Source organism: Papio anubis, chromosome 14 (genome assembly GCF_008728515.1).
Source record: "Papio anubis isolate 15944 chromosome 14, Panubis1.0, whole genome shotgun sequence".
Classification (NCBI taxonomy): Eukaryota; Metazoa; Chordata; class Mammalia; order Primates; family Cercopithecidae; genus Papio; species Papio anubis.
The window spans coordinates 70,324,781-70,345,911 of NC_044989.1; the positions used below are offsets into that span (position 1 = coordinate 70,324,781).

Below are 21,131 nucleotides of genomic sequence, written 5' to 3' on the forward strand. Positions count from 1 at the left end.
ATTCGTGTTGGGCTGCATTCAAAGCAGGCTAGACATGCTTGCTTTAGATTGTTCCTGCGGCCCAATGACTTCCCAGAACACAGTGGCAGCTTGCAGAGGAGCCTAAAGCCTTCCAAGTCCTGAGGGTGGAGGGCAGGGCCCACCACGCAGGGTGGAGTGGGGAGCAGACCCTGCCTTCTAGGGAGATCGGTTTTTGAGCCAAGAGCCCAGGGCAAGAGACACCTTACGGACTGGGGTACCTCTAGTGAGGCCCAGGCTGGAAGAGGAGGGTCGGGAAAGGGTAAGACCAGCACAGCCCTAAGCTGTTCTGCCAGCCCACCTTGGCCACTTCCCCACATTGCCAAGGTCAAGGCCACCCTGGGAAGCTGGTGGGAAGAGAGCAAAGGGGGACCCAGGGGCCTTCGGGGTGGCATGGGGAGGTTGGAGGGAGACAAGGAGGTGCACTCCTCCGTGGGCGTGAGACCCACCCTGCGCTCAGAAAGGCCCCAGTTTGGTGTGATGCTCTGCTGTTGCTGTCCTGAAATTCCTGGTAATTTTGAATGAGGGTCCATGTTTTTCTTTCACACTGGGACCCTGCAAATTAAGTAGCTGGCTCTGTCCCCACCCAGTCCAGTGGTGGGGTCTTCTCTTCATTCACATGCACGTACACACAGACACACATGCTCCCTACTACACACCACGTACACGTCCGTCCACAAAAACACACTCCTCCACACTACACACACACACCCTGCACCTGTGAAACACGCACGGCACCCACAATCACGCTACAGTTCTCAGTGCAAAACAGCTGAGCAATTGTGTAACTTGCACATATAATTCAGATCCCATCTTTCATTTCATGTATTTATTTGCACCCACATTTACATCGAGTATTAAAATCCTATTTATTTGAGGCACCTGCTGTTTGTTAGCCTCTGGACACACTTGCTGCTTCAGAAGACCAGGCAGGTCCCCATGGCCACGGCTTACAAGCTGATGAAAGCAGGATCTAGATGTTTGACAGCCAAGTGTTGAAGAGTTTAAGACCCATGGATATATGCAGGCTGACCCACTTACTGCACCCCGTCACAACCACGCTGCTTTGAAAGGAGCCAGTCTCTAAGTGGGTCAGCCTGCCTCCTGCTCCCTGCCACCTGGTGAGGGCGGGGACTGAGGCCTCCATCCCCCGACCCCCCAACCCCCCACCTCTGGCCATGGCCGCCAAGACGAAGGCCCTCCCATTTGCCTGCCCCTCTCCTGCACAACTGGGCCCCCCGGCCCAGGGTTGGCGTATGTGTGGGGTTGGTGGCACAGCTCCTCCGAGCACCGTCCCTAACCGCATTCTGCTTCCAGCGTTCCGCATCAGTAGGCTTATGGCACCAGATCGTCAAACTGAAAAGAGACATAAAGAGGTGAATTTTGGACAAAAATCTGGTCAGGAACTCAGATCAAAGCTGGGTGGGCTTTGACCAAAGCAAGGTACATTCAGAAATCCAAGGCACCTGCCGTTTCCTTATCCCCAAACCTAAAGCCCCAGATCACACATGCCTTCTCCGACCATGCGGGCACCACGCAGCATCCACAGTCAGTCATGGCCAAGGGCACACGGGCAGGACAGCCTGACCTTGAAGATGACCTTGACCATCTTCGTCCCTGCCAAACCTCCTCAACATGAGCGTTCCTGCCACATGTCTCACCCGGGAGGCCAGTGTCACTGCTGAAGGACAGAGCTCTCCTGCCTGCAGAGCCCTTCCCCAGCCTGCCACTGTTCCAGAACCTCTCCTTCCCGTTTGGGTCTCCCTCCTACCCCGCTTTGCCCCTAGTTCAGAACCCCTCTAACTGAAGTGGCCCAGCACAGCTCACCAGCCAAATCCATTTTGCTGTCAGGAGGCAGCAAAATGCTTAATGCGAGTCTCAGCCGTGGGGGGTCCTGGAGGTGTTTGGGGAGCAGTGGTCCTGGCCCCAATGCCATTGCAAGCCTCCAGGCCTGGGGTCAAGGACAGGACCAACCAAGAGTTGGTGAGAGCAAGTTGCTGACTAACTCCTAGAAGTCCACTTTGCCAAAACTGGTTCTCTCCTGTTTTTATCTTTCAATCAAATACGAAGATTACTAAGATGTCCTGAAGGCCTTCTCAGTCGCCTCCTCCGGGCCCAGCCCTCTGAATTGGGTTTCTGCCTTTTTCCCCAATTGCTGGTGCCCCCACCCTAGACCAAGCCTTCATCCCTTCCTGCCCCATCCCTGCCACGGAGGCCCAGGGCCCTGCCCGGCCAGAGGGGCTGGCTTTAAGGCAAGACCCTATGCAGATTCCCTTCCTCCCATCCCCTTTTCAGGGTCCCCTCCACTTAACTGAGGTTGGGAGTGGGACTTGTAACACAGGTCCAGACAGCTTTGGGGACATTAAGCCACTTTTGACAAACACCCCTGCAATTAGTGAAATATTCAGGCAATTAAAACATACAGATTGGGTAATCTCCAACTACAAGCGGGCTTCTAATGACACCAGGAAACTTGGCTTAGAGCTGAACACATGGAGGGCTTCTGTCCAACTTAAATACCTCAAAGGCAGCTTCGAAATAATCTGGAAATAGTTTGAATGGTCTCTAATGATAACTAGTGTTGTGAGCGATTAAAACCTATCAAATATCCTCAGCACAGGAAGTTGAGTCTTTTCAATCAACTGCCAACCTAGCTTTGCTGCTAACATACAGAAGATGGGGGGCGGCGGCAGAGAGGGGGTACCTTCCCTCTGGCCTGTCAAAGTGATCCAGAAGATGTGGGAGAGACAGGAGAGGGAGAAAGGGAAAAACAGCAGAGCCCTTACATGTATAGAAATCTCCAGGTGGCTGGGCGCACCATCCACACACATTTATTGAGCACTACTGTGTGCCAGACACCATGCTCATGGCTGTAAATTAGTGTCAGGTACTCAGAGAGTCCATGGCATAGACAGGAATGGACAATGCCAAATAGGTGGGTTGATTCAATTCCATACATACTTACTAAGGCCAACGCTGCCTCACTTTGAGAGATGAATCAGACCGGTGCCCTACCCTCCCAGAGTTCACAGACGAGTGAGAGAGACAGACTCAAACCCAGCTACTCAGGGATGAGCGCAGGAGGTGCGGGGCACACTGGAGGCTTCCGGGCAAGATGGTAGCCCAAGGAGCCTCAGGCAACTCCCCCAACCAGACATCAGCCAGTATCACCAGAGAAAAACAAACATGAAAGGAATATTACAGGGGAAACCTGCAGTAGCCCTGAAACCAGGGAACGAGGGCATCCACAGACCAAAATCTTGGATTAATTTTTGTTGCTAAAGGCAAACCATCTGAGGGGGGATGTGGGTAGTGAAGGCCCTGAGAATAAGTCAGTGCACGTGGACACACAGGATAGGACGTCTTGCGGGGACTGGGATAGTCTCCGGGTAAAATGGAAACTGTGTCTGTGAACACAGAAAAAAGACTGGGAAGAAAGACACCAAAACAATGACAGTGGTTATTTTGGGGTAGTAGAATCATGAATGATCTTAACTCTCTCCTACAGATATTCTGTAAATATATCCTCTAATAAGAAAAAGCTATTTCAAATTAAGAAAACTTGTTCTTGCCATTTTCTGTAAGCTTAAAATTACTTCCAAATAGGCCAGGCACGGTGGTTCACGCCCGTAATCCCAGCACTTTGGGAGGCTGAGGTGGGTGGATCACCTGAGGTCGGGAGTTCGAGACCAGCCTGGCCAACATGGTGAAAACCTGTCTCTACTAAAAATTACAAAAAGTAGTCAGGTGTAGTGGCAGGTGCCTGTAGTCCTGGCTACTTGGGAGATTGAGGCAGGAGAATCGCTTGAACCCAGAAGGCAAAGGTTGCAGTGAGCCAAGATAGAGCCACTGCACTCCAGCCTGGGTGACAGAGCGAGACTCCATCTCAAAAAAATAAAAAATAAAAATAATTTCCAAATAAAGTTTTTTAATAGGGAATAAATAGGAAACTTCTGTACCTTTCACTCAGTTTTGCTGTGAAATCTAAAACTGCTCTAAAAATAAAGTCTATTAAAATTTTAAGTTTTTAAAAAGGTGCTTTCAAAACTGGTACATTGAACAGGCATGGTGGCTCACACTTGTAATCCCAGCACTTTGGGAGGCCAAAGTGGGCAGATCGCTTGAGGCCAGGAGTTCAAGGCCAACATGACAAAACCCTGTCTCCACTAAAAATACAAAAATTAGCAGAGGATGGTGGCGTGCACCTGTAGTCCCAGCTACTTGGGAGGTTGAAGTAGGAGAATCACTTGAACCCAGGAGGTGGAGGTTGTGATGAGCTGAGATCGCACCACTGCACTCCAGCCGGGGTGACACAGTGAGACCCTGTCCTGGAAAACAAACAAACAAACAAACACAAAAAACTGCTCCATAAAATAAGATTGGCGATATTAATCATTATTAAAGCTGGGAAATAGATCTAAGAGGGATTATTTGAGTTTCTCACTACTTTTGGGTGTGTTTGAAATTTTTCCATAGTAAAAAGTAAATAATAAGCAAGCAAAGGCTCTGTGCCAAGACCCTCCCCAGCCTAGTCTGCTTAGCTCTTGGCCCCCTCCTGGGCAGTCTGCATGGGCCTGAGTCTTGGGCACTGGAACCCCTAGTCACTGGGGACAGGCAGTCCCAACTCTGGCTCAGTGTCCCTGGTCCCCTATAGCACAGGCCTCTCCCAGGGCAGCCACTCCAGCCTTGCACCCTCCCACCTCGTGTCCCACTCTCCCACCTTGTGTCCTGTACTCTCTTTTCCTGAATCTCCAAATTCTCACTCTCCATGGGTTCCCTGCCTTTATCCAAATCAGCACGCAAGAGACTTTCACATCTTAAAAAAGAAAACCCTCACATGATCCTGAATCTCCTTGGTCAATGACCACTTGTCGCCTTCCTTCCCAGACAGTTTCTAGAAGGGTCGGTCCACACTCACAGGGCCAAGGTGCCCGGATGCCCTACTGTGGGGCAGGTGGAGGCTGAGGCCTAGCCTGCACTCCTCTTGCCAAGCCTATGTGCCAGAACAAGGGGCTGGATCTGCCTGGAGGAAGGGGTGCCCCTTTCTAATTTGCACATGGTGCAGCATGGTCCGGGGCAGCCTGCTTACACTCTGCCTCATGGCGTTACCTCCATTCACACACAAAGCCCCACCGCCCTCTGCCGTCAGCCTTGCCAGGGACATCGGCGGTTCCCCGAGGCTGCAGTCTGGCCCTCTCAGCCTCAAGGACTCTGGCCTTCTGAAGCCCTTGCACTGCTGCTTTCCTCCTAGGTCTTCTCTGCTCCTTTGGTTTCTGTGGCCCAAGTTTCTGGGTCTTCTACCACTACGACCACTCCCCTCTGTCCTTTGTGGGTTCCTCTCCCTGTGAGTATCTGTGGATACTCACAGATGTGGCTCCCTGAGGCTCTGCCTACAGTCCATTCCCCTTCATTCCATACACTCTCCAGGCCAGGGACGCCCCCTCTGCACCGCTTGCCCATTCTCTCCCTGCTGCCCCAGCTGCTCACCTGACATGTCTGCCTGCAAGTCCACTTTCAACAGTGAACATTCTCTCTTCTCACCAGACACCCTCTGCCTCCTGTGTTTTTTGTTTGTTTTGTCACCTAGGCTGAAGTGCCGTGGCTCCCTGAAGCCTTGACCTCCCGGGCTGAAGCAATCTTCCCACCTCAGCTCCAGTTCCACCTTAGAGGGGATCACAGGTACGCACCACCACATCTGCCTAATTTTCTTAATTTTTTTTTTTTTTGGTAGAGACAGGGTCTCCCTATGTTGCCCAGGCTGGTCTTGAACCCCTGGGCTTAAGCAATCCTCCCGCCTTGGCCTCCCAAAGTGCCAGGATTACAGGCATGAGCCACCACACCTGGCCTGCTGTGTTCTTTATCTGGCAATGGCACTGCTATCTAGCCAGCCCTCAGAGTCATAGACACAGGGGCCTTCCTCACCTCCGCCCCTTTCTCATGGCCCCACCTGGACTGGTGGGTCGCCAGTGCCCTCAGCTCCTCCTCCTGAGTCTCTCTCCCACCTCCATGCCTCCTCACACCCTGGCCTCAGGACACCCTGCTGAGGTCCGCAGTCATCCTACAGGTCTCCTTGCCTCTGCTTCCTCTCCATTAATCCACCCTCCTCAGGTCACAAGTCATCTTCCAAAGATGTAAGTCTGCTCATGCCATTCTTCTGCTCAAAATTCTCCCATGGCTCTTCATCCCAAAATAAAATCTTGACATCCAACAAGACTCATGAAGTCCGCCTCCCTGCTTCATGCTCTACCTACACAAAATGGCGTGTAGTTCCCCAAACAGGACAGGCTTTCTTGTACCTTGTCACAAGCCACTCAGCCAGATGAGCCCTCTCCACATCCCTGTTCTCCTGGCAAATGCTGAGAAGTCAACTAAGACTACCACCTCCAGGAAGTCTCCCTTGATTTCCCTGGCAAACTCAGGGTCTCCCTCCTCTAAGGTGCTATCACAAGGGACTGCCAGGCCCAGCTTCTCTCTGAGTTGCAGCACTGGTACAGTCTAAGCATGAAAATCCTGGTGTTTCTGGGCCTTTGGTCTCATCCATAACCTGCACATCCTTCAGCTCAGCCTGTCCTCACCCCTTTCCCGTGAAGCACTGCCGGATCTTCCTCAGCGACTGCTTCTGCCTCGATGGCTCTGAATGTCAGGCCTGGCAGTGCTGTCTTTATCTGCAGATGAGCCGCATTCAAATTTGCCCTTTTCTGGCCGGGCACAGTGGCTCACGCCTGCAATCCCAACACTTTGGAAGGCCGGGGCGGCAGATCACCTGAGGTCAGGAGGTCGAGACCAGCCTGGCCAACATGGGGAAACCCCGTTTCTACTAAAAATACAAAAATCAGCTGGGTGTGGTGATGGCTACTCGGGAGTAATCCCAGCTACTTGGGAGACTGAGGCAGGAGAATTGCTTGAACTTGGGAAGTGGAGGTTGCAGTGAGCTCAGATCATGCCACTGGACTCCAGCTTGGGTGACAGAGTAAGACGCTGTCTCCAAAAAAAAAAAAAAAAAAAAAAGTTTTGTACTGTGCTCATAGTAAGAAAGACATTTTTCACCATAATCCAGTACACATATGCATGAAAATATATGTAGCTAAAACAAACTGTATTTACTATGTGTAATATATTCTGGTATTTTCTATTTGGAGCCACTTCTTTTTTAACTCTGGTAATGATACTGAAAACTAATCTCCCAACCCACTAATTGATCCCCACCTACTATTTGGAAAACTGCTGTAGCCAGTAGGGATCACTAAAGGCTCCCAGCAGGGGATCAACGTGATTAGAATAGCATGTTAGGACCCTGCCTCTCAAATGTTCTAAGGTTCAGGATCTGTTTTGCAAATTTCCAATCTGTCACGTACCTTACTATTTAAAAACACAATAAGAATGAATTCTCTGAAGGTAAAATAACAAAGATATTTAAAAATGCAAGCCTAGATTCTTTATAATTAGATTCAACAGACAGTGTGGGGTGCTAAGAGCATCAGGTGCAGGAACATTTGGGGAGGCCGGAGATGTGAGGCGGGTTTGCAAGGCTTTGTGAGGAAGACCACAAGCCCTTGACATGCAGCCACGTCTGCCCTGCCAATCTCCGTCCTGGAGCATTTGAACTTGCATCGTCTGGGGGAGCTTTGCTGAGAAGAAAGGTGCCTCTGTGCAGTCTTTTGCCTTGTCAAGAGGGCCAGGCTGCCTAAATTCAACTCCTGACTCAGCCACTAACTGGCTACAAGCTGTGGATAAATGACTTAATTCTTCCAAGCCTTGGTTTCCTCCTAGGATTGTCCTGGAAGATTAATCAAGCAATCCGTACCATGGGGTTTAGCCTAGTGCTGCACCTGGTTACACTCGACCCTCTTGCTCTCGTGGCTGTAATTCGGTTGCTGTCCTCTGGGTTTTGGGGTTTTCTTTCTTTACTTTTTTTTTTTTTTTTTTTTGAGATGGAATCTTGCACTGTCAGCCAGGCCGGAGTGCAGTGATGCGATCTCAACTCACTGCAACCTCTGCCTCCCGGGTTCAAGAGATTCTCCTGCCTCAGCCTCCCCAGTCACTGAGATTACAGGCGCCCACCACCACACCCAGCTAATTTTTTGTATTTTCAGTAGAGATGGGGTTTCACTATGTTGGTCAGGCTGGTCTCCAACTCCTGACCTTGTGATCCTCCTGCCTCAGCCTCCCAAAGTTCTGGGATTACAGGTGTGAGCCACCGTGCCCAGTCTCCCCACCTTTTTTTTTTTTTTTTTTTTTTTTTTTGATGGAGTCTTGCTCTGTCGCCCAGGCTGGAGTGCAGTGGTGTGATCTCGTCTCATTGCAACCTCTGTCTCCCGGGTTCAAGTGATTCTCCTGCCTCAGCCTCCCAAGTAGCTGGGATTACAGGCTCCCGCCACCATGCCTTGCTACCTTTTTAAAATTTTAGTAGAGATGGGGTTTCACCATGTTGGCCAGGCTGATCTCGAACTCCTGACCTCAGGTGATCTGCCTGCCTGAGCCTCCTAAAGTGCTGGAATTACAGGTGTGAGCCACCCGCCAGGCCTGCCGTCCTCTTGGTTTTCACATGTCTTCTGCAGTCTCTCCTTAGTCTTCTTCGTCCTCCCTGGTCCTTTTTCTTGGCCCCACACTGACTACTCAGGCCAAACCTTCACCCTTCCTCACTTCTCCACCTCCTGCTTACAGAAGATGGCTTGCGTCCTACTTGGCAGAGAAATGGCGATCTCCCACTCCACCCTACCCCAGGTTTTCTTCACTCCTACATCCCTTTTCAGGGACTCTGTGCCTAGCCAGGCTAATCCTTCCACCTGAGGCCCCTCCAACCTCCTCAGCAGCCTCTTTCCATCAGTGATTCCCACCCTCTTCTGGGAATCTTTCCAAAGAGTCAAATCTCTGGTCACTCCTCATCAGCCTAAGGCAACCTGCCCAGTGGTATGCTGGTAGATGTTTAATTAACAATGAGCTCTCTGGGGAAAATGCATGCATATATACACATACATATATTTATGATAAATTTTATTGACATAAAGGATGCCTAATAATTTACAAATAATAAAAAATATATACTATCCTTTATTGTAAATTGCACATAGCCATTTGGGTCTTACAGAACGCTTTCACTGATTTTTGCCAACCTGCTGAATCCATAGCCAGCCTACAGTTGTAACTGACAAATGAACGTAGTTCCAACATGAATGTTAACTGATATTTTTTTTTGTACCAACTAGCAAGAAAAAAGTGAAACCAGAAAGACAGATGTTGGAACTTCACTTGTTTTTTTTTAAAGAATGGGTTGCCCAGACCTTGGAGTGCAGTGGAATGATCATAGCTCACTGTAACCTCAAACTCCTGCGCTCAAGAGATCCTCCTGCCTCAGCCAGTGCACACCACGCCCAGCTAACTTTTTTATTTTTTGTAAAGAACTGGTTTAGTTATGTTGCCCAGGCTGGTCTTGGACTCCTGGCGTCGAGCAATCCTCCCGCCTGGACCTCCCAAAATGCTGGGATTACAGGCAAAAGCCACTGCACCTGACCAGAACTTCACTTGTTTGTCAATGGTGTTAGCAATTTCTTTACTGAAGCAGAGAATAGTTTTTGAATACTGGAAGAATATTTGCTTCATTTTTCTGTGCCATTCACAATGCAATGGCCATTGGCAAAACATACATTTAAGTTTAACGTGCATTATTAGCATTTTCTCCATAACTTTCTTAAGTCTAGATAGTCAACCAAATAATGAATAAAGCCCTGATTTGTGGTGGTTGCTGCCCATTTCTGTGGTGTAAGTATTCCCACTATGGCTGATTTCAATCCACCAATATGATGTCACTGAATACAGACTTGGGGAAAAAGCACAGTAACACAATATTATGTAGTATTTCTACAGACATAATAGATGTACATAATCTTAAAAGAATAAAGAATAATAAAATATATAATTATTGCCAGCCATGGTGGCTCATGCCTGTAATCCCAGCACTTTGGGAGACCGAGGTGGGTGGATCACCTGAGGTCGGGAGTTCGAGACCAGCCTGACCTACATGGAGAAACCCTGTCTCTAATAACAATACAAAATTAGCCAGGCATGGTGGTGCATGCCTGTAATTCCAGCTACTTGGGAGGCTGAGGCAGGAGACTCCCTTGGACCCAGGAGGCAGAGGCTGCAGTGAGCCGAGATTGCACCATTGCACTCCAGCCTGGGCAACAAGAATGAAACTCTGTTTCAAAAAAAAAAAAAAATCATTAGGAAGTGATGGTTTTTGAAAATGTATTATTTTTGCCTTAAGATAATTAATTTAATGGTAAGTTTATATAATTTAAAATTTAGTTTTTCATAATGGCTGGGTTTAACCATTGGTTCACGAAATTCCTGAAGATTTAACAATCAGCTCATAGGAACTGTTATGATCTGTGCACACCTGGATCTGAACCCCGACCCCAGCTCTGCCGTGAGCAGGGCCTCAAAAGGCTCTCCAAACACCTGATGGCCCTGCCCAGTGTATACTTTTCAGATCTGATCAGCGAAACGGAACTCATTTTCCTTCTCTCCAGTCTGCTCCTTTGTGGGCTGCCACGTTGGTGGAGGGCTTTGCCATTCACCCTGGGGTGGCAGGAGTTGCGGATGAGAACTCTGGACAGGAAGAAGGCTGGGATCAGAGGATGGGGATTTTGGAATTGTTTAGAGCAGAGGTGAAATAGTTTTGGGTAATGACAATGTTGGGTGGGTAAAGAGTCCCTGGGCTGAGGAGGGCACAGAACCGTAAGGCTAGGCTGTTCCTGGAGGTCGGGGCATGGGCTGATGGCACATTCACACTCCTGTTAAACATCTTCTGTCAACTATCTTCCCTGCAACAAGTTATGTCTGACAGCCCTCCAGAGCTCCTGGGGCAGGGGTCCCAGAGGAGACTGTGAGTCACACGCCTGACAACCTCCCACACTCATACTCTTCTGGGATCGCTCCAGGCTAAGGTTGGATCCTCAGGCAGGAGGAAGGAGAATCAGCCTTGACTAGAGGCACAGAAAGCTACAAAGCCCCTAGCCCCTTCCTTGAAGGGCAGAGCTCCGTCTGAGGACAGAGAAGGGTCTGGAGGGGATGTGGAGGCAGGTGTTTAATGAAGGACTTGACCGTATCTGGGCTTTCCATGGCGGTGATGCCTGGAGGGAGGCCAGAGTGTCCTAGGTGAAGTGGGGGATTCTGAATGGAGCCCACAGAGAACAAGAGCCCAGCCTGCAACCCACCTTTCCTTGCACGTCATCTAACTTCCCATCTGTACTGCTGCCCCTCAGCCTCCCTGCTGGTGCCGCTCCTCCCCCGAGAAGCTTCCCTGCCTCCTCCCGTGTACTTCAGGAAATTGGTAAGTTTGGAAAGCACCCAGAATTACTTGAGGAAAAGACTGTAGCAAGTACAATTTGAATTTGCCAACAGACTTTACCACCAACTTCACTCGCCTAGGGAGAGAGGCCAAGTCCATGGGTTTCTCCCTGTGGTTCTGTGACTTCACTGGGAAAATGTAGGCCTTGCTGAGCCATGGAGGAAAAAGGAGTGGAGTGTGACGGAGACAGGAGACAGAAGTCCCTCACAGTGCCCAGCGTGCTGAATGACGGGCCTCATGGCCATGTGAGTGGAAGGCCGGGCAGAGCTGCTTGTTTCATGTTCCCTACTCTTTCCCCCGTGGTCAGTGAATTTGCTTTGGCTGAACCAGGGACGATTTCTACATGGCCTTGAGGCCACAGGCATATGTAGGCAACTGCACACCTCAGGGTGCAAGGGGTTACACCTGTCCCTTGCTCAAAAGTCATGGGAAGTTGCTAAACAGACCAAAAGAAGAACCAGCACGCTTACTGCTCTTCGTCCTCCCCTTTCCCACCCCACCCTCAGCTGTTAGCTCACAGAGGGTCAAAACAAGCAAGATAAAATCTGTCCAACTCACAGCTTCAAAGGAACACAAGTTAGACATGTGACCCAACCGCACCCAGCCTTGTCCCTCCCAGGTGTGTGGCTCTGGAAGACCCAACCCTCCGGCCGCGTGGCCCATGTAGACGCCGGGTGGGCAAAGGCTTTCATTCCAGACCCAGTGCTGCCCTCCCACAAGATCCCAGTCTGAGTTTGGTCTTCCTGTGGTTCTCCTTGGAAGCCAGGCCCAGCTCCACAGTGCCTCCTCCTCAAGCTCACCTGGCTCCCTCCAATTCGATCTGGGGCAGGAGGTGATGCAGACCGCAGTCTTCACGGCAACCTCAGCCCTGAGGGCCCAGAGTCAGTGCTGGAGCCACCTACCAGGAGTCACTTCCACAGCCCTTGAGGCTGAATGAGAGCCTTTGGGTTCCTGGATAGCGGAGAACACAACCCAGACATGGCCCTGGGTATGAAACAAATCCTTTCTGAACCTGACACCAGACTTTTCCCCAGAGGTGATTTTTAAAAATTAATTTTTGAATGTTTTCCAGATTTGAGTGAATGAATGAATGGGTGACAATGACCCTAAGTCATGGCCTTCAAGGCCTGTACACTTGTGGGTTAAGAAAGCCCCTTCCCAGCCTGGCATCGCTGGACCCCTCCCTCTCCCCCTCCAGGCACAGAGTGTCCTGGAAGGGATAATGGCACAATACGGCCTCTCCACGCCTTATTCCCACCATCTCCCGTCGCTGTGCCCCCATCAAAGCACACACAGAGTCCCAAATCAGACCAACCTATAGGAACAGAGTGCCCCCCACAAAACACACACACTCATACACTGAGGAGATACAGATTGGGCAAAAATGGGACAGGCAAGGTGACTCATGCCAGCACTTTGGGAGGCCGTGGCAAGTGGATCGCCTGAGGTCAGGAGTTTGAGACTAGCCTGGCCAACATGGTGAAACCCTGTCTCTACTAAAAATACAAAACTTGACCGGGCATGGTGGCGCACACCTGTAGTCCCAGCAACTCGGGAGGCTGAGGCAGGAGAATCATTTGAATACGGGAGGAGGAGGTTGCAGTGAGCAGAGATCAAGCCACTTCACTCCAGCCTGGGCTACAGAGTGAGACTCTGTCTCAAAAAAAAAAAAAAAAAAAAAGGAAAAAAAAATGGGCAAAAATGTAGAAATTTAGTTTTACTGAACTTTTTTGTAAAATTATGGGAATTCCCAGTGTCTCAAAAGAAAATGACAACCTCCAGACAAGCACATTTAAGTAAACAACGTAAAGGCACTGGCAGCCACTGTGGGTGGGAAGTCATCAGCAGTGGGAGCCCTGCCCCCTCAGGGTTCCACCATTGTTTTGCAGGTGTGATTCCTGCTTCCTCCACCATTCTGTAAGTTGTGTAAGATGCTGTTGAAAGAGCACGGGACTGAAAGGCAGGAACCTCACGTTCCAAACCCAAGACTGGCCAGGTAGCTGCGTGACCTTGGGCGAGGTCCTCTACATCTCTGGGTTATCATGTCTCCATCTGTAAAATGAAGGTTGACCTTCTTGTATAATTTCATGTCTTGGGTTTCTACTGTACTCTCACTCTACCTGGCCCATTACCACCTAGGAGGGGCCTAATAAATACAAATGAAAAGTGGCGCCACATGATTTTTTAGTCAATATAACCCCAAATCTGGTTTCAGCTAAGATTTGGATACAGAAAGTACCATTTCCCCACGAGTTCAATCGGAAAGTTGGGTGGAATGCATCTTTGCAGGGCCACAAGGTGGAAATTAAAAGAGTAACTCTAGAGGAGGGAGTGAAGAAAAGGAGGTGACAAGGTGGCCAGTGGGACCTGTTGGTGTCACCCTGAGTTGTATCATTCCAGGCTGTCTGGCCCGTCCTCTAGGTCATGAGCCCCAGAAGTGGGTCCCTGCCCTTGGGTGGTGAATGACAAGTGTGGGTATGGATCCCCCAGACACTAAATTCAAACTCAGATATCCCTTACCCTGCCCCAGCCCATAAAGGAAGCAGGCTGGGGCTCCATGGGCTTCCTTTGCACAAATGCAACTGGCCAGGTGCCTGTTTCTGGCTACAACTCTCTGCAGGGCGGGCATGCTGGCAGTCTTGGGCCTTAAGGCCAGCCAGTGATCCCAGCACTCTGAGAAATGCTTGCTCCAGCTCCCAGAGAAGCCTCTTCCCCAGGGGCTCTGTGCTCTCCCAACACTCTCTCCACCCCTCCAGGCCTCTGGGGGAGTCTCCTTGGGGAAAGTTTTCCCAGGCTGGTTCTGAGCATGGTCACACACTCATCCCTGGATAGTTGCCCCACAGAGGGGACACAACCCGGAGGGCCAGGGAGCTCAGTCTGAGAATGGGACCAGCGCTGCCTCACCCACCAGGCCACCGTGGGAAAACAACTTTGGGCCCCATTTTCCCCTTCATAAAATGAAAACAACGAGCCCAGCCCATCAAGCAGTTATGTGGATTAAAGGAGATAACGCATCAGGGCCTTAGGTCAAACCCAGAGCTAGCTCCCATTCACCCTGATGATTAGGCAGAGCTACAAAAGCCCTCACAGATTACACCAACCACAGGCCACAGCAAGGCATGACAAGGTTAAGAAAGCCCTTTCCCAGCTTGACATGGGTGAGGGTGTCCTGGTGAGGCAGTGACTGGGAAAGGCCCCGAACACCGGAAGCAAACCTCGTGCCCTCCGAGGTGGTAGCAGCCCGTGGACAGGAGAGCCGGGCTGCTTCAGAGGTCATAGAACCTTCCCCTTCATTGCACAACTGAGTAAACTCCTAGACGATGAGTGACTTGTCAGAGGCCACATGGCAGGTCTGTGCCATTTGGACAAGAGGCTGTATCTTCTTCGTATTTCTTCTCTATGTGGCCAGATTATTTCCTTGGATACTCATGTGTGTTTCAATGGTTGCATTTTTCCTCCTCCTCCCATTCCAAGGTGGTCTTGGACCTGTCCTCTTTTGGGTGTCCCTGCTGCAGGAGACATGTTGTTTGTTTGTTTTTGTTTTTTTGAGACAGAGGCTCATTCTGTCACCAGGCTGGAGTGCAGTGGTGCGATCTCACCTCACTGCAACCTCTGCCTCCCAGATTCAAGTGATTCTCCTGCCTCAGCCTCCTGAGTAGCTGGGACTACATGTGCGCACCACCATACCCAGTTAATTTTTGTATTTTTAGTAGAGATGGGGTTTCACCATGTTGGCCAGGATGGTCTCAATCTCCTGACGTCGTGATCCACCTGTCTCAGCCTCCCAAAGTGCTGGGGTTACAGGCGTGAGCCACCGCGCCCAGCCAGGGATGTTTGAGTTTCAGGACCAGGTAGAAGCCACCCCAGGCCCTTCTCTCCTTTGCCTCTTTGTTCCAGTATCTGGGCTCCTTGTAGACTCTCAGGGAAGAGTCTTGGGAGAAAATAAGAATGCAGAGGGGAGGAGGAACTGGGGACTGGGAAGAGGGCAGAGGCCTGTACTATGTCTCTCTGGGAGGGGCAGGACACAGAGGTGAGGAGGCCAGCCCTGGACATGGGACCCCCCTCAAACTGGGCACAAAGGCCCCCAAAATGGCCTGGGGCCAGAGTCTCAGCCTCATGAGGCCCTTGAGAGTGACAGGCCCCTTGCCTGCCCACATTTCTGGGCAGCCTCCTGGATTCTGGGGTGACCCTCACTGGATGGGGCCTAATAATGACCAAGATGAAGTTTCCGCCTCCTCAGGCACCATGGGAGCTCAGAGTTGGAACTGAGTTGATTTCAGGAACGTTTCCTGCCACCTGGGTTGGTGGACTGAGCTCCACGCTCTCCATATGAGGCATTGCTCGGTCCCCTTCACCACACTGCTCTCTACAACACCATCACCCACTTGTACGATGCTTTACACGGTGACTTCACGACCATCCATCCAGTACCTGAACAGGCCTAAATTGTGCCCGTTTAATGGATGAAAAAACTAGGGCTCAGAATAGAATGAGTTTTCTCCCTGCCACTGGCCTGCCCTAGCGAGCAGGGAGCCTCATTGCGAGTTCCACCGCCCTGGGCAGGCCTCCGAGGGAGAAACCAAGTCTGTAAAGGGAGCACGTGGGCAGCCTGCCTTCCCCCATGGCCCCTTCAGTGACTTAGTAGGATGCAGTACCAGTCACAGCTTCTAGATGCTCACCTGACTCTGGCTGTGTGTCACCTTGAGTGGAAGCTAAAGATCTAAACACTGACAAAAATTCCTGTAGGTGATTGAGAAATCAAAAACAAAGAAAACCGACTGGCTACCAAACAGATGAAAAAATCCGTAAACTCATTAGCAATGAATTAATGCCCACTAAAGTCACATTGTTATTATCGCTGTTTCTCTTTTAAGTTGGCAAAGTCTTTTTCTCATCCCCTGCAATCAATGCTATTTGTGGGAATATACATTTATATAATTTTCATGTATACATGAACACACATACATACATATGTGTGTATGTGTGTATTTATCTAAGAAGCCTCACAAATATTCACACCCTAAATACAACATGCTATCTTGGAATGTATCCCAGAACAGTAAAGGACATTCATGGAAAAAAAATCAGTGAAATCCCAAAATATCTGGAGTTTACTTAACAGTATCATACCAATATTAGTTTATTAGTTTTAGCAAATGTACCCTGGTTAGGTAAGACAGGAACGTTAGAGGAAGCTGGATAAAAGATATATGGGAACTCTCTCTACTATCTTTGCAACTTTCTATAAATCTAAAATTATTTTATTTATTTACTTACTTATTTAAGACGGAGTTTCGCTCTTGTCGCCCAGGCCGGAGTGCAATGGAGATATCTCAGCTCACTGCAATCTCCCCTTCCTGGATTCAAGTGATTCTCCAGCCTCAGCCTCCTGAGTAGTTGGGATTACAGGCACCCGCCACCACGCCCAGCTAATTTTTGTATTTTTGGTAGAGATGGGGTTTCTCCATTTTGGCCAGGCTGGTCTCAAACTCCTGACTTCAGATGATCTGCCCACCTTGGCCTTCCAGAGTGCTGGGATTACAAGCGTGAGCCATTGCACCTGGCCTAAAATTATTTTAAAATAAAAAGTTGTTTTTAAAGTTCACATTCTTTTACCCAGAATTTCACTTCTCAGATTTTATCTAAAACTTATCAGAGAAATAGATCAGAGAAAGGCCATCCTTTACTTACAAGGATATTGCACCACTTGTGATAATCACAAAAAAGTATGAAAATTATCTACATGTCCAAGAACAGTAAGTAGATTAAATAAATTATGCTGTATCTAATCATGATAGAATGTGACCAGAAAGTATTACATTATAATATTTATTGATGTGGCAAATGCTTACAATAGAAGGTTAAGTGAAATAATTAGGACACAAAACTAGATACACTTTAAGCTCAATAAAAATTTTTTTAACTATGTACTATATATTAATAGTTACAAATGGATCATATAATTAGAGTGAATATTTTCTTCTAAATGCATTTATACATTTTTACACAAAGAAATATGTTTTTAATCAGAAAAAATGGTGTTTGTTTATTTTGAGATGGAGTCTTGCTCTGTTACCCAGGCTGGAGTGCAGTGGCGTGATCTCAGCTCACTGCAACCTCCGCCTCCTGGGTTCAAGCCTCGGCCTTGAGTAGCTGGGTTTACAGGCACATGCCACAATGCTCGGCTAATTATTTTGTATTTTTAGTAGAGATGAGGTTTCATCATGTTGGCCAGGCTGGTCTTGAACTCCTGACCTTAAGTGATCTTCCCGCCTTGGTCTCTCAAAGTGCTAGGATTACAGGCGTGAACCACCATGCCTGGCTATTTGCTCTACTTTTAAATGATGCACAGGTTGGTAGAGCCCAGTTGCCTGTATCCCCAGAGCCAGGTCTATGTAGGCAGAGCAGGTGGCCATCTGCAAGACGGAAGGGGCCCTGAGGAAGTGATCATAACTGCAAATCTCTCCCTGTGAGTACCTTCCTCTCTCCCTCCCTCTCATCTATCCATCCATCCATCCATCCATCCATCCATCCCTTAGGGACAAGAGCTGCAATGATCAGGAGGCCTTACAACAGGGATCTACTCTTCAGAGCTACCCTTTGAAGTGGACACTCTGTGATTAAATCTCTTTTATTGAGGCTAAGCATGGTGGCTCACGCCTGTAAAGGAGGATCATTTGAGCCCAGGCGTTTGAGACCAGCCTGGGCAAGAGAGAGAGACCTCATCCCTACTAAAAATTTAAAAAATTAAAAAAAAAATAGCCAGGCCCCTTGGCACATGCCTGTTGACCCAGCTACTTGGGAGGCTGAGGTGAGAGGATCACTCAAGCCCAGAAGTTCAAGGCTGGAATGAGTTGTGATCCAGTCATTGCATTCCAGCCTGGGTGACAGAGCAAGACCCTGTCTCAAAAAATAAGTTTTCTAAGATTTTTTAATTGACCACTTATGTGGAAATTAATTGATCAGAGCTTTCTAGCCATATGGGTAGCTGAAAGGGGAGGAGGCACAGGAGGTACCAGCTTTACTAAAGAAAAGAGAAAGGGAGAGGTTGGCAGCAAGCAACGCCTCATGGAACAGATGCATCTGGGTGAGGACAGGAGGACACTGGACGCTAGGAGTCATCAAGCAGAGCAGGGAAGACAGAGTCATGCAGGCTGGGCAGTCCTGGGGGCTGCTTCCCCCACTTCTCAGGCCTGCAGCTGGTCACCACGAAACCTCAGGCCTCTGAAGTGTGGCCCCTCAGACCTGAAAGCCCTTTAAGATGCCCTGAGCAGATGCCATCGCTGTGTCAGAACCCTGGAGCAGAAAGGGCTGGCAAGGCTGGCAGGTGGACTCCTCTCCTCACCCTGTGGGGGCCTCTGGAACCCTCAGCATTTCTTTATTTTTTTGAGATGGAGTCTTGCCCTGTCACCCAGGCTGGAGTGCAGTGGTGTGATCTTGGCTCACTGCAACCTCCATCTCCCAGGTTCAAGTGATTCTCCTGCTCCAGCCTCTCAAGTAGCTGGGATTACAGGTGTGCACCACCACACCTGGCTAATTCTTGTATCTTTAGTAGAGACAGGGTTTCACCATGTTGGCCAGGTCGGTCTTGAACTCCTGAGCTCAGGCAATCTGCCCACTGCGGCCTCCCAAAGTGCTGGGATTCCAGGCATGAGCCACCGTGCCTGGCTGGAACCTTGGGTATTTCTGTCTTCCTCTCATTGGAGCCTCTTGTACTCAATGCTGAAGGTCTCCTAGTGGCCTCCCCATGAACACATTTTTGCAGGATTTGGCCAAGAGCGAAGTAAAAAGAAGAGCTGGTTTTGAAAAGGCAGAAGTAGGAAGAAGCAAATGGGGATTTCAGCACTGGCCTGAGTTCTGTTTCCTAGGGCATAGGGAATTCTGTGAAGAGCAGGTGAGGATTTGGCCTGGGATTCTCAGGGAGGGACCAAAAGGCAGGAGGCCTCAGAGCAGGGCAACCCTTTGGGCAAAGCTGCCACCTCCTGCTCGGGCCCGGCTAGGCTGGGCTGGGCTGGGTGCGGCAGGCAGGGAGATGGTGTGTTGAAATTAAAATTGGTGGAGGAATTTGAGGAATGGGGGAGGGTGGGGGAACAGTAATTACACAGTTCTGTGCATGAGGGCTGACCTGGAGGGCCTAAGCAGGCACTGGCGTGGAGGTGGGAAGGTGGGGGATTCTCATGTGCGGTGGTCAACGGTTATGCTTGTCCAGCAACTTCTGCTTCCCTTCTTCTGGACAGCACCTCACTTTTCTGAGGGGGAACTACATCTCCCGCAGTTCCATCATGGTCCCGGTGGGGCTGTCAGCACAGGATCCCAGCCAGCCAGTAAGACTGTCTGAGAGATTTGAACCTGGAGGTCACACAAGGAGGCTGGCACCACATCTGCCCAGTGGCAGTCTTCCTATTCCTGAAACCCCAGTCCCTCCTTTCCCAGCATTCCTGAGGTCTTGGGATTCAACCCCAACTCTATGAACTAGGAAGTTTTATTTTCATTTTTATTTTTATTTGAGACGGAGTCTCACTCTGTTGCCCACCACTGGAGTGCAGTGGTGCAATCTCAGCTCACTGAAACTTCCACCTTCCAGGTTTAAGCAATTCTCCTGCCTTAGCCTCCTGAGTAGCTGGGATTACAGGCGGGCACCACCACACCCAGCTAATTTTTTTATTTTTAGTAGAGACAAGGTTTCACCCTGTTGGCCAGGCTGGTCTCAAATTCCTGACCTCAGGTGATCTACCTGCCTGAGCTTCCCAAAGTGGTGGGATTACAGGCGTGAGCCACCATGCCCAGCCAGAAGTTTTTAAATAAATGCTCTTTTTGGCTTAAGTTCATTAAATCCAAACTGACACCTCATGCAAAACCTGAGCTATGGTAACAATAATCCCCACTATTTGCAGCATGAATACACTAAGTGAGTTCTACCCTGTGCCGAGAATAGTGTGGGACACATCATATACATTAATCTGATCCTTCTTGTACAGATGCAGCAACTAGGACATAGAGATAGAGATCGTGTCTAGAGAGCCACATTTAAAAGAGATAGAAAGGGGATTCAGGTCCAGCTTTTTTTTTTTTTTTTTTTTTTTGAGATGGAGTCTTGCCCTGTCATCCAGGCTAGAGTGCAATGGTGCAATCTTGGCTCACTGCAACCTCCGCCTCCCAGGTTCAAGTGATTCTCCTGCCTCAGCCTCCCAAGCAGCTGGGATTGCTGGCGCCCACCACCACACCCAGCTAATTTTTTGTATCTTTAGTAGAGACGGGTCTTCACCTTGTTGGCCAGGCTGGTCTCGAACTCCTGTCAGGTCCAGCTTTATCTAGCTTCCAAACCTACGCTCTCTCTCTTTCTTTTCTTTGCTCTTCCCTCTCTTCCTTCCTTCCTTCTCTCCTTCCCTTCTTTCCTTCCTTCCCTTTTTTCTCTTTCTTTTGGAATCAGACCTCAGGGACAGATTTCTGAGTTAGCCACACTCCTCATTTCCTGGCACCTGATCGCCATTGGTTCACGCCAAGTCCTTTCCTTGTTTCATGATGTACATTCTTCCCATCTCACCAAACCCCCTTCCCATGGCCCCATGATCATGGCTCACATGTGATGGGGCCTGGCCTTTCACCAACAGGCACTCCAGATACTTGGTTGAGTCAAGCCTTTGGGTTTCTTTGTGTCCTTGGGGATCAAAATCCACTTTTGACTTAGGAAACTTTTCAGCAGTCCCATCCATTGGCCAACCCATCAGCCCTGTTATGGGCTCAGCTCCAGGCTGGGCTGAGA

General features: G+C 49.5%; 1 long non-coding RNA gene across 13 annotated transcripts in view; it reads right to left on the minus strand.

The window, feature by feature from the left end:
• Positions 1-827: 827 nt before the first annotated feature.
• Positions 828-21,131, minus strand: part of LOC101020273 — a 139,981-nt gene continuing 119,677 nt past the window's right edge. For 4 of the 13 annotated variants that reach the window (XR_002516718.2, XR_002516717.2, XR_002516720.2 and 1 more), the window contains 2 exons: positions 12,169-12,319; positions 828-2,404 (listed from right to left, as the gene is read on the minus strand). This is a non-coding gene — a long non-coding RNA (uncharacterized LOC101020273). Of the gene's footprint in view, positions 2,405-4,310; positions 4,347-10,214; positions 10,627-12,168; positions 12,320-16,882; positions 16,934-18,402; positions 19,718-21,131 lie in introns of those variants that run through there. The other 9 variants (XR_001894237.3, XR_002516723.2, XR_002516722.2 and 6 more) reach the window with 9 other exon arrangements.